Source organism: Lissotriton helveticus, chromosome 5_1 (assembly GCF_964261635.1).
Source record: "Lissotriton helveticus chromosome 5_1, aLisHel1.1, whole genome shotgun sequence".
Classification (NCBI taxonomy): domain Eukaryota; kingdom Metazoa; phylum Chordata; class Amphibia; order Caudata; family Salamandridae; genus Lissotriton; species Lissotriton helveticus.
This window is the reverse complement of record NC_136065.1, coordinates 243,030,102-243,046,736: the sequence shown is the minus strand read 5'-3', so window position 1 is coordinate 243,046,736 and position 16,635 is coordinate 243,030,102.

Sequence of the window (16,635 nt, the reverse complement as noted above, 5' to 3'; positions counted from 1 at the left end):
ACGTCTTTTGGAGTATTTACGGGAAAAGGGGTCTGTGTGAAAAAGCACGACTGAGTTAATCTAACGTCTTGCGTTAGATTTATCGCCTTACCAACCGCTGAGCGCCATGTAGTGTAGTTCCTATATTCCCAATAGGCTCTGCGCATTGGAATAATATAAACAGCAGTGTAGACGTAGGACTGAGGTCATCTAGGTCTCTACGGACTATATTAGACTTAAGGTTTTGCCAGCTAGCTCAGAGGTCACTAGAAACTTTCTCGAATAAACGAGGAGTTTAACCTCCCTGGATAGACAAGAAGGGATTAGCTTCTGACTATCATAAAATATGACAACTTTGCTCACTCAGAATAAGAGTGTATCTCTAGAGTCGTGTGAAAACAGACAGCTATTTCACTCAGTCAAGTGTGCATACTTAGTTTCACCAGAGTGCAGAGAATAGAGAGACGGGCGTTTTCAATAAAAGGTGTTATTTATTGAGCAGTCTTCTTTCTCATGCAAGAGAAATGAATTGCCACAATTGCAATACTCATAGTAAAGTAAAGTGCGTACAGTAAAAGGAGTATTATGAAATAATACTGTAAAAGCATTGATATGGTTTCTTAGCCATATGATACTTTAAAATAGATAATAGATATACATACATATATATATATACATTGACTAACGTACTCAACTGGTGCTTCTAAATACGCCTACCCCAGTGTACCTGACCTAAGCCTAATACGTGGGAAGGAGTAAGTAAGTAGCAGTTTAAGTTAACTGCATCTTGTGAATATGAAGGGTTTGTTGACCATTAGTGTGAGTCATTGGTACAGTAAAAAAAGTTAAGGAAAGATTATTAGCTGGTACTAGTTTCTCATTGGAAGAGCAATATATTCAATTCTATTGAGTGCAGAATCAAACTTGTAATGATAATGTGTGTCCATAAATACTATTGACAGAAAAAAGTAAAATAACAAGGGTGTTAGAAATAAGAACGGTAACTCATTCATGCCGAAAACAACTCAAGTAAAACATAACTAATTGTGTACCATGTGATTATATTCATCACAATGTCATCAAAGTATTAGAGTTGCTCTGCATTTGGTTAAGAATGGAACAGAAGTAGGCATAAGAATAATTTCTCAAAAGTATGTAACTGTAAAGCATTGTCAAAAGTGTTACTGGTAGAGGAATCAGAATATACAGCAGAAAATCTTGACAAACTTGTACTGATGGTGAATTGTAGCTCCACTCATACGTTTGTGCAAAATTATATATAAAATCAAGTATGAGTGCATGGTTGATTCTAGATCTCCTACCATTTTGATGGTTAGTAGTTTGTTCCAATAGGAATGGTTTCATTATATTAAAAAAACAGATTAATTCGTAAGGATATATAAAAAAAAAAAGCTTTTATTTTGAGGTTTAGTTTTGGACAAACTTTTTTTAGGTAGACATACCTTTGGCAAGGTATATGTTACAGAAGATAGAATAAATATTATGGGCTCAAATAATTTAAAGAATATTAAAAAAGACGTTTGATCGATGTTCCGAGCCCCAAGTATACACGGTCGATACTTTGGATTCAACTGAGATTATATTATCATAAATATGAGGCCGTTTTCCCAGAACAGTGGGCTAATTTGAAAGAATTCCATTATAACATTAGTCTGAAGCTTAATAGCTGGTCAGTTAAACATATAGGGGCCGATTTTGATGCGGGCCATCAGTCGGAGCCATTCCGACCGCATCGAAAGGTCACATTCGGATTCCTTTCCGACCGACCCATTTTGATGGGGGTCGGTCGGAAAGGAATCCGAACCAGATTTCCGAATGGCCTCCGACGGGCTCGGAGAGCCCAGTCAGCTAATCGGAAAGCCTCCAGTAATCCCTCTGGCGGCTCTTTCTGCCTAAGGGATACAATGGCAGATTCCCACAGCCTTTCTGTGCCGGCCTTTCCGACACAGAAAGGCTGTGGGAATCCCACTTTGGGGGCCCCCAGCAGGGCCCCCTTGGGTGCAAGGCTGCAGGATGGCTGCCTAGGTGACACTATGCTGCCCCTCTGTTGATCCCTGCACCCACCTACCACGAGGTGCAGGGATGAACTGCACCTCAGTTATTTACAATGAGTGCATGCATTCTGGTTGGAATGCATGCTCTCCTTTTAAAGAATAGGAATGCGACTGAACAGCGTTCGGTCGCATCCTAATTGCTGGGCTGGGAACGACAGGAGGTTGTTCGGTCCCACTTCCCGAACTATGTCGGACGGACTCGGGTCCGTCCGACATCGTAATCGGGGTCAAAGTGTCTAATTTACCCTGTCACAGTAAATTAATTAAACCAATTAAGTCCTCGTTATGGTTATCTGTTGTAGAGAAATTTTAGATATATTGATCACATTATTTCTGACTGCCATTCACTTCCTAAAATTAATGATCTCATAACTTCCTTGCAGGGTGTCAAATTACTCAGTACCTTCGATCTCAATCGTGTATGCCACCAGACTGAAATTGATGAAAACTTGCAATCTCACTAAATTCATTACCACCGAGGAAAATTCAAGGTTTAAAAGGATTCCATTTGGCCTTTTTCAGAGAGTAATGTATAATCCTTTTCATGATATCACTGACATGAACTGTGTTTTAAGACGATATTATTGTGTTAGGGTGAAATTAAATCAAACACAATCTTGCTCTTGAACAAGCACTCTGAATTTAAAGATACAAAGGATAACAGAGCAAAAGTAGAAGGGTTTCTTTTAACAAAACGAAATAGAATATTTAGTTCATCTTATTTCAGGAGAGGATATATTTCCAAAGAAGAATCTTGTTGAGGTTATTATTAAAGCCCCTACTCCCACCAACAAGGAACAACGGTTATCATACCTCGGTTTCTGCGAATATTACTATAAATGTATTTAATAGTTTGCTTGAAACAATGAACCCTTGAGACAGTTGTTAAAAGTAAAATGTACCTTATGAGTGGCTTATCTAAAAACAACACTCATTATACAACATTAATAATAGCATAGGTTGTGCAAAAGCACAAAAATGTATTCATTCAGAATTAACATGTACCATTACCGTGAATGCCAGCGATTATGATACACGGGCAATACTAAGTCCGCATGAACATAGTCAGGACCACACAATAAATGTTGCCTCTTTAAAACAATCGGAAAGTTAATATTCCTTACTAGTCTGCTACTGCATCTCCACCGTATCCAGGCACGAATTCCCTCATGGAGGCGCTTCATAATGTTAAAAAGGCTACTAAGGAAAACCTTACTAGCCATTACTTCACAGGGCTTAGCTCTAGGGATCAGATCAAATGTGGCACGGAGATTATAGGCAACAACAAATATTCCTACGTTGAGGTCAACGGTCTTCCACTTTCTCAACAAATAACAAAAGACTTGGTCAACAGTTCATGTCTTTGATCTAAAGCCTTCTTGTAGGTATGTTAGAATTTCATTATCCACAATCCACTTTGATAATTTAGAAAGTACCTGTTTGCAAAAAGCCTTTTGCAAGTTGTCCAAAAGACTGATGAAGCAATAGTTGCTGGGAAGGCTCCAACAACCTTTTCTGAAAACGCTAACATTCTTTGCTTCCTTCCAGGTCGAGTGGATCGGGGCTTCGGCGGCTATTACATTCGAAACCAAGTTAATATAGAGGATTGGAGCAGAACATACCTGCAGGAATCTAGTCTAACCAAGGACCCTTTCCAAGGCTTTGTACCACGACTGCCGCTTCTGTCAGCAAGTGAAAAAGTGACTGGAGGCATAGCAGTGTTTATCAACTGACCATTGGTTATTTTTTTTATTTTATTTTTTAGTTGTGTCACAGATTACTTCTCTAAATGGCTTGTCTGGAAATGTATTGAAGATACTACCAATGTTGAAGTCCAATGTTGGTTATGTCAACACTACTTTAAGGTTCCCGACTTGGGTTCATAGAAACTCATCCCTTCTGTCACCTGTAAAAAAAAAAACATTTTATATAATGTGTGGAACGTAGCCTGGATACCCTTTGTCTCTTGTATGGATGCATAAATTGAGTCATAATTCTTTTGATGACCAAAGAGTATTTTCTGAAATTTTGAAATCGCTTCTAGGGTTAACACAGCATCGTACTCTTTTTGTAATGCAGATTATAAAATCTTGTATTTGATTTTTTGTCATCCATTTCTGGTTTTATATTACTCTCCTTAAGAAATGGCGATATGTTGTATTATGGCAGCAAGCGCCATTAACCAGATTGTGTCATCCGAACCTTGTGCATCAGAACATTCTGATGCATGACAAACATATATTCCTGGGTTGGTCGATTGAAGAGTCTGTAGGTTCTGGCTACCATCTGCTTTGCCCTCTTATAACAATAAACTACTTTACTTGCCATCTAGGTCCCATTCCTCATTTAATAGTGCTTCAGGTGAATCTCATCCAAGCGAGAAGTTAAGGGAAGCCAATGCCTATTGCAGACCATCTTGGACTCCCCTTGTGAGACATATAGAAAAAAAGTTCAAACCACCAGTCAATACACTCCCGACAAAGCAAATCAATGTTTAAGCACCCGATAAACTGAGTCTGGGGCATCATGGTACTGCTGAAAACAGTCAATTTTTTTGTTAATCACAAAACGTTATTGCTTTTGTTGTTACTCTTGTACATACAAATGCCATTAAATAAGATTATCGCTGCATACATTTTGCTCTGTTTGTGCTCTATAAAAAAAAAAATGCTTTGCATATTTAAAAACTAACGCTAAAAATTGTTCCCTACTCCCAAACAAGGACCCTTTAGTGGACTCCAGGCTATCAGGAACCAGCAATTCTAATTCAAGTACTTGACTGTAATGCTTTGAGTCATATCATATTTGGAGGGGCCATAGCAGCAAGTAATAACTAGTACAGTACATCTCATATTTACTGCCTTGCTACATTACCACCAGTTCCCAAGCAATGCTAATCCAACTGTTCTGTTCCAACCAGTGGCACTAACCACCCTAGTATCATACACATTATGCATCTTTTTTTCTATCATCTGGCAGTACTCTAGACATAAACCTGAAAAAACCCTCATGGCTGCATACCATCATCTTTGTCAGTTTTCTTAAAAAAGTGTAGAACATTGTCACACTGCTGCGCTACTGGTCGCTACCAAAAACCTCTCTTCAAGACAGACACATTTAATGTTGAGACTTCGATATAGAAAAACTCTGTCAGGAGACAAGATATCAAAGGGAGAGCAATATGGACAAAAGGAAAGGTACTTCCTAGGAAATATTAGTCATGCCAGATCTAGAACAGTGTGATTTATTGGGGCCTTAAAAGAGATGGAACAACAAACATGGGAAACCAGAGGATAAATATGGACCAAAGGTACATTATATTCTAAAGGAACAAAAAGTCCCTATAATTAATATTTACACATTTAATAGTTCAATACATTTAGGCATGACACAATGTCTAGGGAAGCACGTACAACCACATTTATTAACAATTGGGTAAAGGAGTGGGCAGAGTCAAGCGAGACAAAGATCTAAATATACAAAAAGACTCAGGAAATTAAATGTGACGCAAATCAGAACGATGCTCTTCGTCACAGTAGGCATATTGCAACAAGTCAGCCCTATTCAAAGTTAATTATAGTGCAGGCTCAGTGCGCAAGAGTTCCAACATTTCGATCCTACATAAAATACGTGGATAATTATCAGTACATTACAATATGATACCTAAGAATGTACTAGAATATAGGAAAATAGCAAGAGCCGTCAATGATGTAGTGGGCAATGGGAGTAATATCTGGGCCCTAGTGAATTGACTAAGGGCTGATTCCAACAAGGGAATTTAAGATCAAGGAATAACTTGGTCTTTGGGCTTGTATAGACATGTACCGTCAAGTCTTCTCCTACAATGAAATCATTATGCTGAATTCTGGATATTGGCCGAAAATGTAATTTTTATCCCAGCGGTCAGATTCTTCTACAATTGAGTATGCCGTGGATCTCATGAACAATCTACTCTTGGGTACGCCACAGAGTTATTCGTTGATCTCAAATTCCCTCCGTGAAATCGGCCCATGATCAAGTCACCAGGGAACAGATATCACTCCCAGAGCAAATATAGGCTGGTGTTGTCACCTTTTCGTCAGGCCGAGTCGTAAAAGGAGTTGTGTGGCACCATCTGGATGCACTGGAGAACCACCACTAGATGAAAAACGTTTTGAGATCCATTTTGCGGCCTGGGAGGATGTGTTCATAAATTAAGGGAAGAAATAGTAGTCAACAGTAATATCATTACCAAAGGTTCTCTTTCGTCAGACCAGCAGTGACAAAGTCTGCACTACATAGACTGCTAAAAAGCAGAATAGATCAACAGCTTAATATGTACTACTTTTCAGGTTAGAACGCAGTCATTATTCCATGCCTACATTGGTGAAGAATCACTATCCCATCCTAATAATATATCATGCTGGATATCGTGCATCTCCCATTTGCCCTACTTTTTCAGCTGCATTTTGGTGCTACTAGGGAGTTCAGGTCCACATCACTAAGAATCTGTCAAAATGTCCCCAAAACAGACTCCCCGGTTACTCTGCAACAAACCACCCAAATTGTACAAGGGATCCCATTCAAGGTAAAAGTTCTTAATAGGGTACTACTTTCTGAAAAATACTGATAACTAACTAACGGAGCCACTGCATATCTGTAGGCCACGGTCCAGATAACTGGACGCAGTTCAGGGAGGCCAGTTGCTACCCTAAATGTTCAATATTCCCTAGATGGGTTCTGCTGGTGTGAAGAGTGATCTAGAAACTATAGTACACTCCCAATGGGTTCCAATCTTCACTATAGAGTCCATAGTCCTCTTCCTGAAAAAACATGTGTGCTGGTGCAGCAGAGTTCCTCAAACACAAGACTCTATTACCTACAGACTCAAGGGTCAAACTGTGATGTATTCCTATAGGTTCTGTATCGATCCCCCTATTCCTGACCCTGTTCTGGTTAACAATTAACTAGCAGCCATCCCATGATGCAAAAACCGTTATCTGATTAAGCCACACCACGGCACAGGAACGCGTTATCTGATTAGGTCATAACGCTTGCCATCTAATTAGGCAAGCACTATTCCTTCAGCCCCTGATAAGGCATACGGAGTTCTCAAAACAAATCCAACCTATGACAACCTGGGAAAATCCCTGCGGCCATTGTTTTGATTTCACCAAGAACTTCAGTAAAGAATGTGCTAACGACTAGTTCGTATGACATCCTTATTTTTTTTTTTTGTAAAATTTTTTCTTTTGATTTGCAGAAGAGAACAAACAAAGGGCTGCGGAGGAACCGCACAGTACTCAAGATCAGGGTAAAATCAGTGTGCACACAGCAGCAGTGTTCCAAACTACAGTACAAGCATATCTAGTCCAGGAGCGAGACAACGTAGCAATTAGGACCACTGTACAAAGCGTACTACAAGCCTGTCAGTAGGTCAGGCCAGCCAGGACAACCAGTGCTGCAACATGCTGGACCCCATCCCCCACATTCCACACAAGCGGTGCAGATACTCAGTTCGTGGAACCACCACAGCCCAAAAAACCCAAAACAACCAACTGTCCCATCCCACCCCTTCCCTCCCCCCTGATGGTGACGCCATTCACTCAGCACTCAGTCCACATCCATATTACACTTGAAAGAGGTGCATCGACCTCAATGAGGCCGGACATACCGCCGAGGGCAACCCCTTAGAAAGAAAGTTAACCAGGGGACCCCACTGAAATCGGAAATTCTTATACTGGCCAAGGAAGATGTCCGCCACTCTTTCCAAACTGAGCAACCTCCAAAGTCGCGCATGCCACAACGAGACCGCCGGGGCATCCTTCTTCTTCCAGGCCGCAGCCAGCGTGAGCTTCGCAGCGCCGAGGCATAGCCACAAAATCTTTTTGTCTGCCCTGGTCTGATAAACAAGGCCAGGGTCACGCAGCCCTAGCAGGACACAAGCCATAGAATCATCAATGGGATAAGACAATATGTCCTTTATATGGGAGAGGATTTCCTCCCAGTACGGACGGATCACCGGACAGTCCCACCAGATGTGGCGGAAGTCCCCCAGAAGTCCGCATCCCCTCCAGCACTTATCCGAGGTCGCCGGGAAAATGCGGTGAAGCCTAGTCGGGCACATATACCATTGCATGACCGTCTTGAGATGGGCTTCCCTCAGGTGCAAAGAGTGGTTAAAGGTCGTCAGGTCACGCCATAGCGCCGACCATTCCACATCCGAGACATCTCGCCCCAGCATTTCTTCCCATTGCCCCATATAACGGGGTCGAGGAGCTATCGTCGATTGAAGCAACAACTGGTAAATGAAGGAAATGGCCCCCTTCATGGCGGATGTCCGTAATATAAAGGCTTCAAACGGCGTCGGCGGTCTCGTAGCCGCTTCCATCACTCCAGGTGACGTAGCCCAGTGAAGCAGCTGAACATGCCGGAATTGTTCAGTCTGGGGGACCCCATAATCTCTCATACAGTTAGCAAAAGTGAGGGTGTCTAGGCCGTGGAACAAATGGGTCAACGCCCGACACCCCCCCTCTCTCCACACCTCAAACGGCCCTTCACGAAGCGCCGGTGGGAAAGCCGGGTTGTAATGCAAGGGCGTAAACGGCGAAGGGAACGTGGTCCAACGGTCGTCCGCCGCTAGTGAGTCCCATACCTTCAACACCGTGCTTGTAGGAGTGCTTATATATGTGTTGAGAGGGCGGTCCTTCTTCGGTTTCCAGGCTAAGTCCCAGATCGCCCTGCCGGCAACGCATCGGTCCATGTGGAGCCAATGTTTCTCGGAGGTTTGTTGCGACCACTCTACCAACACTCTCAGTTGCGCCGCTTTGTAATATAACTGCAGGTCAGGGAGCCCAACTCCACCCTCTGATCTCGGTCGACGGAGAACCGCATAGGAGACCCGTGCCTGACCCCCTTGCCACACGAAATGCAGTAAATGAGTCTTGAGCCGCCGAAAGAAATCGCTATCTATGGGGATAGGCAATGCCTGGAACAAATATAAGAATTTAGGGAGGAGAACCATCTTCACGGCGTGGATTCTACCCAGCCATGACAGAAATTTCGGTTTCCATCTGTCCAATTCCGCCCGGGATTTCGCCAACAGAGATGGGAAATTGGCCTGGAACAGCCCGCTCACCGTCGGAGTCAAATGGACCCCCAGGTAGACAATCGAACCTGCGGCCCAAGCCAACGGAGTCAGCGGCCGTACCCGATCCCTCTCGACCTGCGAAAGGGTAAGATTCAAGATGTATGACTTGCTATAGTTGACCTTAAAGCCTGCCACGTCCTCAAATTCCAATAAGACCTCCCTAATGCACTGCAGCGAGCTGTCCGGATCAGTAATAGAGAACAAGACGTCGTCCGCGAAGAGCGTAATCTTATGCTGTTCCCCCGCGAATGGCAGACCTCGGATCCCGTCATGCTCCCGCACCGCCACCGCCAGCGGCTCGATGCTCAGCGCGAACAGCAGGGGGGACAGAGGACAACCCTGTCTAGTGCCTCGAGTGTGAGTAAAGCACGCTGACATATGACCATTCACCGCAACCCGGGACCGGGGGCAGCAGAAATTAGCCTTCACCATAGTGATGAGTCTCCGAAAAACCAAAGGCAGTCATGGTGTTGAACAGGAAACCCCAATCCACCCTGTCGAAGGCCTTCTCGGCGTCCAGTCCCACTAGGACCGCCGGTATACGAAATCTTTCCGCCTTTTCTATGAGATGCACCACCCGACGTGTGTTATCATGCGTCTGGCGCCCCTTGATGAAGCCAGACTGGTCCGGATGGATTAGCGCCGGCATAAGGTCTTGTAGCCTACGCGCCAGGATCGCCGAGTATAGTTTGGCGTCCAGATTAAGAAGCGCTATCGGGCGAAAGGAGGCGCAGTGCGCCGGATCCTTCCCCGGCTTCGGCAAGACCGTAATCATTGCCTCCGCCAGGGAGCCAGTAGAGGAACCGGAGGTGGCCATGTCATTAAAGAGGGTGACCAAGAAATCGCAGATCTCGGAAGCGTAAGATTTATAGAACACAGCGGTGTAACCGTCCGGGCCAGGCGCCTTGTGAAGCTTCAAGTTCGTGATAGCATCTAGCACCTCCTCCCTGGTAATCGGGGCCCCTAAGAGCTCGTTCCATTCCTTGGACACCTGCGGGAGGGGCAGACGCCCCAGGTACTCCCTCTGGGCCGCTGTTTCAAGCCTTTCCCCCTTATATAGATCCGAGTAAAAGCGTCCGAAGATGGCCGCCTTTGTTTCGTCCCGATGCTGCAGCTGTCCCCCAGAGTCGCGGATCCCCCCAATGTACTCACGTTCCCGTCTGTCACGAAGCTGTCGGGCCAAGTGCCTCCCCACCTTGTTACCACAAGAGTAGGACTGTCGGCCCAACCTCAGTAGGGTGAACTCCGCCCTGTTATTGTAATGCGCCCTCAGTTTCCCTCGCACCGCCGTGAGAGGCCGGAGGGTCACCCTCGAGGGGTTGAGTTTATGCGCCTGCTCGAGAGGAGCCAGTTCAGCCTCCAGGGCCTCCCTTTCCTTGCGTCGCAGCCTATTGAGTTGTGCATTAAGGCCCAAGCAAGTGCCCCTGATTAACGCCTTAAAGGCATCCCACGTGTTGGATACTGAGGTATCGGACGTCGGATTGAGGGCAAAGAACTCCCTAATGGCCACCCGCAGCGCCTTGTTAGAAGCCTCGTCCCGAAGCACCGAAGCTGGGAAATACCACTTCCGTTGCCCGGTGTCTGCCGACGACCAGCGCAGAATAAGCACCAGCATGCTGTGGTCCGAGACCGAGATGGGCAGTATGGTGGAGTCAAGGACATCTCCTCTAAGAGCCTGGCTAAGGAATATATGGTCCAATCGTGAATATGAGTGGTGTACATGAGAGAAAAACGTGTAATCCCTGGACGTTGGATGCAGAAACCGCCACCCATCAACCAACCCCATTTCCGCAACCTTTTGCCGTGACATCTCAGAGAACACCCCAGTATCCGCCCTGCGAGCGCCAGAGCAGTCCAGCGCCCCGTCCCACACCAAATTACAGTCCCCCATGAGGAACAAATGCCCTTCAACAAAATCACCCACTTTATGCAGCAAGCCTTGCAAGAACTTATTCTGGCCAGTATTAGGAACATACGTCACAACAAAAGTACAAAGCCTCCCCTGGACCAGCCCCTTCACCATCAACCAGCGGCCCTCCCTGTCCGTGCGTATCGCCACAGGCTGAAAATGCAGTGAAGCATGGAAGAGGAGGGCCACCCCCTTATGCTTTGTGGATGCAGAGGATCTGTATATCAGGGGATATGCCTTATGCTTAAGACGCAGCTCGTCTTTGCGTGCAAGGTGAGTCTCCTGAAGTCCCACTATATCCAATTGGTGGTCCGTTATATACTTCCACACCTTTTGCCTTTTCTGCGGAGAGTTCAGTCCCTTGACATTCCAGGTCCCTAAGCTAACAGGCATCGTGAGACAAAAAACAAGAACCCTCTATAACTCTGGGATATGCCCTCCTCCCCCGCCAGAAGGTACCCTGGTCACAACACGTATTAAAATCACGCTCCCGCCAACCCTCCTCCCCGCAATCCCAACCTTGAGCCCCATGCCAAATCGCCCCGCATCTCTCATACCAACAGCGCCTCCCAACGTCCCGCTCATCACCACATGACACAATCCACAACACCTCCGCGTCACCACCAACACCCCCCCTCACCCCCAACCCCAACACCCCAAACAGCCCCCCCAAGACCCTCCCCCCCCCGAAAACCCCCAAACAAACCATCAGAAGTCCAAAAAAGTCCTCCAAAGGCTGGCGAGGAGACATCAGCCGATGTCCCCTATAGGCCTCGTACCTGGGTGTCTTCTCATAAAGTACATACGAACCCACGGTACCTGCATTGGTGCGTCCCTCCGACGCCAGTCCAAACCTTCTTCAGAAATCACGCCGCCCCGGAACCCTGCTGAGAGGCAGAGAGCGTGGCGTTGGCAACCGAAGCCACCGCGTTGACCCGTTCTTGCATGCTGGCCGCCCTATCAGGCAACCCCCTCCCCACCCACCCTGTGCCAGGAGGGGGACCGTCGCCGGCCCCTCGCAGGAGGACTCCTATCGCCTGGTGAAGTTTCCGGCTCGTCGATTCCCAGGAGATCCCGAGCCACTTGAAGGGACTTGATCTGTTCGAGCCTATTATTCCACCGGAATATGATGCGGAACGGGTGGCCCCAAGAATAAGCAATGTTGCGCTCCCTCAAAAAGGCAGTCACAGGCCGGAATTCACGCCGTTTCTGTAGAGTGGAAGCCGCCAAATCTTGGTACAATTGCAGATGATGTCCACGAAAAAGAAGGGAAGGGACCTCCCGCGCCTTCTTCAGGATGCGCTCTTTCAACTGAAAATCGTGGATGCAGACTAGGATGTCAGGCGGAGGGCCCCCCCCGCGCCTAGGTAGACCAACCCTATGAGCCCTGTCCATCTTGACGTCGGTAATTTCCTCGTCTCCCAAGACCTGTTGGAATAGCGCCAGGACATAGCCTCTCAGATCACCAGACTCCCCGTCCCATGGCACCGACTTAATACGGATGTTGTTCCGCCTGGAGCGGTTCTCCAGGTCCTCCGCATGGGACTGCAGGTCCAGATTCTGTTCCCTGAGACGTAGCACATCCTGTTGCAACTGATGAACATCATTCGCCAGGGTGAGATCATGGTCCTCCAGAGTGGCAACCCTCTCGCCCACCCCATCCAGGTCTCTCCTCACCTCCCTAAGGTCCGATGCGAGTTGAGACCGTAGCTCGGAGATATCATCCTTGATGGACGCAAACAGCTCGGCCATGAAGCCTTTGGTGGCCGGAGCCTCATCGTCCCTCGACGCGGACGAGGAACTCGCCCCCGGTGACGGCGGGGGTTGGGAGCCCTTGAGCTGGCCATCCTTGCCATTCCTCCCCTTCCTCGGGACGCCCGCCATCTCCAGACCAATCGCACGCTATTCCCCAAGTCAATCGCAATCCGCTGATGAGCACAACCTCCTGCACCAGTCGTCGTCCGTGGAGTAAAGCAACCGAGACGGGCCTCCACACCCCTGCTCCACACCGGCAGCCTCACCAAGCCCTTCCCGAGGCGCTGTGCCCGTTGCAATAGTCCTGCTCCCCTTCACGGCCAGTACATCCGAGCCAGCAGCAGCCCCAACCAGGTCACTGTACCTCAGGGCGGGGGTCCCCAGGAGCAAGAGGACGCAAGAGGACGCCCCACGAATCCGGGCCACTGCAGACGGTCCTCCACGCGATCTCCCCTCACCACTCGATCCCTCTGTGCCAGGTCTCAAAGCGCCGGAGCCGCATCCACAGGCCTGCACCACTCTTCCGTCTCCACACCCGGGCCTTCAACAGCCCGCTCCGGGACACCGCAATGTAGCGAGGATGACCCCCTTAGACAAGGCGGGACCACGCGAATCCGATCCTCCACCGGACCCCACGCCCGCTGGTGCCAAGCATGTAGCCCCACACAGTGCCACCGACCCGATCCACACTCGATGCTAGGCCGCAAGGACGTCTCCCAAGCACCATGCCCCCTCCGTGTCTCCAGGGCATCCGTTTCAGCTCCTGTACAACAGTAAGGCACTCAGGCCCAGGCGCACCTCGCTCCGGGTCACCCGCGGCCGCAGTCCGCCACGGGCCCGCCCTGATGGCCGCCCCACAGGACGAGGCACTCCGCCACCAGTACTGTCCCGCTGCGCGGCCAGTGCGAGCGAGACGCCTCCCCAGCGGGACTCCGCCGCGATCCGACGGCTCTCCCCGCTCTTCAATGCAATAGTCCGTGTCCTCCCATGTTCCCTCCAGGCGCTCACCTCCGTCTCTCCAGCGGCTTCACTGCGCCTCCGAGGCTCGCCCGATTCCACCGATCTGTGCTCCGTCTCTGCAGGGCACGACACTCGGGGCCCCGCACCGCTCAGTCCCGCTCGTGAAGGTGGGCAGGGGGGGGGGAACCGCCCCCGGACAGCTCTGCCACTGAACCCGGGCTCCGCGCCAGTCAGCCGACCGGCCTGCAACTCGCCTCTCCTGCCGCTTGCCCGCACTTCCGGTGCGGCGTCCTCTCCTACGCCAGTCCGGCGTCCGCTAGGCCTCCACTCGGCTCAGACCCAGCAGCGACCTACGCCACACAGGACGTTCCGAGAAGCGAGCTCGCCCACTCGGAGTCTGCCCCTAAGCTCCGGGACCCTCCAGCTTCGAAACCGCCAGGCCAGGTACGGTTCCGGGGGTGCTATTCGGTGCTGTTTCTAGATCGGCGCCGGAGGGACCGCAAGGTGCGACTCACTCCTCCGCCATCTTGGCCACGCCCCCCATGACATCCTTATTGACGTATCTATGTCCATCCTTACGTCAATCTCGGCACCTTACAGGTATAAATATTACCGATATTGCCTTAAGCAAACACACGCGGTGGTGACGAGATCGGAGCAGCGAGACTTGCCGAAGAGGCCAGCACAGAGCGGACCCCGCTGGCGCTGCCCCGCCTTCCTGACGCGCTGAGAACGAGACGCTGCTTTCTCCTGCCGAGAAATCCAGCTCCGGCGCTTCCAAGCAGCCCTTGCAGGCAGCCTGGAATATCGAGACCAAAGACGAGAGATACCAGCCCTCAACCATTCTAGATCTCAGGTACAGAACTGAATAACCCCTTACAGAGAATTCTTGAGTCAGTCACTTGGCAAAACAAACTTAACTTAAACTGCTACTTATCTACTCCCGCCCACGTATTAGGCTTAGGTCAGGTACACTGGGGTAGGCGTAGTTAGAAGCACCAGTTGAGTACGATTAGTCAAATGTATATATGTATGTATCTATTTTATCCATTTTAAACCACCATATGGCTTAGAAACCATATAAATGTTTTTACAGTTTTATTTTATACTTCTGCTTTTATTGTATGCACTTTACTTAACCATAAGTATTGCAATAATATCGATTCATTTCTCTTGTATGAGAAAAGAGACTGATCAATAAATAACAGCTTTTATTGAACACGCCCGTCTCTTCCTTTTCTCTACAATCTGGTGAAACTAAGAATGCACTGAACTGACTGAGTAAAATAAGTTGTCTTTTGTTTTCACACGACTCTAGAGATACACTCTTGATTAGGGGAGAGCAAAGTTGTCATGTTCTATGGTTGTCAGAAACTAAATCCCTTCTTGTCTATCCAGGGAGGTTCAACTCCTCCTTGCCTATTCGAGAAAGTTTCTAGTGAACTCTGAGCTAGCTGGCAAACCCAAAACTTTAAGTCTAATATCGTCAGTAGAAGACCTAGTTAACCTCCATCCTAGGTCTATACTATTGAAGGTATTATTCCAATGCGCAGAGCCTATTGGGATAATAGGAACTACACTACATGGCGCCCAACGTTTGGAAAGGCGATAAAACTAACGCAAGACATTAGAGTAACTCAGTCGTGCTTTTTCACACAGAACCCTTTTTTTCCCATAATACTCCAAAGATGTCTGGAGTGGGTGAAAGGTCATATCCGCCAAACCTCGCAGGAGGAGACTCCTATGTATGGTTCTTGGTTTAGTCAACGTTGAAGGATACACTGTTCCAAAATATTGTGCATCTAATCTTTGTTTCCATAAGAAACCTGATCTGCAAACAAACGGAATAACCTTCCTGTCGGTAAAATGGTAGACAGTGAAGAAGAAAGAGAGACAGCTAGAATAGCAGCTGAACTAGAAGCAGCTGATAATACTATGCAAGAAGCAGACCCGGATATAATACTCATCCCGGTCAACAAAAGGAAATCTGTAACTTTAAAACTTATAGAAAATGGACTGACACCTAGAGGTGGCACAGTCATATTCGTAATTGAGGCACACGAATATCGGCAGACAGAGGTATTCTATTCATGGATAAACTTTCCAGCAGCTAATGCTGTAACAAAGGTCTTCAACTATTACAAAACAGAGGAACCTCCTGAAGAGTACATTCCTTTCGAGGAGGTGGAAGTACCACTCAAATTCCAAGAGCACCTGCTCTTGTTTAATGGCGCCCTAAAACATAATCACATCACCAGGCTCGGTCCACTAGGTAGACCAGGAGCAACGTGGCCGGTCCTAGCCGGATACACACCACATCCAGACATCGACGCGATGTCTGCAGCAGCTCTTTTAGTACAACTAAAACAATTAATAAAATTACATAGACAATTAGTCCAATATGTAATGCGGACTTCAACAATCCAACCAGCAATTAAAATTCCACAGCTGACCCCTCATCAGGGGAACACAAATAAAATTACACCACAGAACATACAGTCCTGTCTAGGTAAAGTACCCGCAAAACGGGAACAAATACCTTTCTGGCTAGCACAAAAAATCACTCAAATAGAGGCGGTGTTTCCAGACACCACTCCTCTTGAGAAACACAGGATTCTGACTATCTGTCTTCCAATGGGAGTCGCACCACACATAGAGGACTGTGACACTTGGGGTACAGTCTTTGCTTCCATCCATGTCAGTAATACCAGATGTGCTAAAACAAATTCAAGATGAATATGGTCCAGAACCCGCTTTAACTCTTGGTATGAAATTACTGAAAGACTTCAAGCAGGTCTCGGCTATATTATTAGCCAACATAAAGGGAG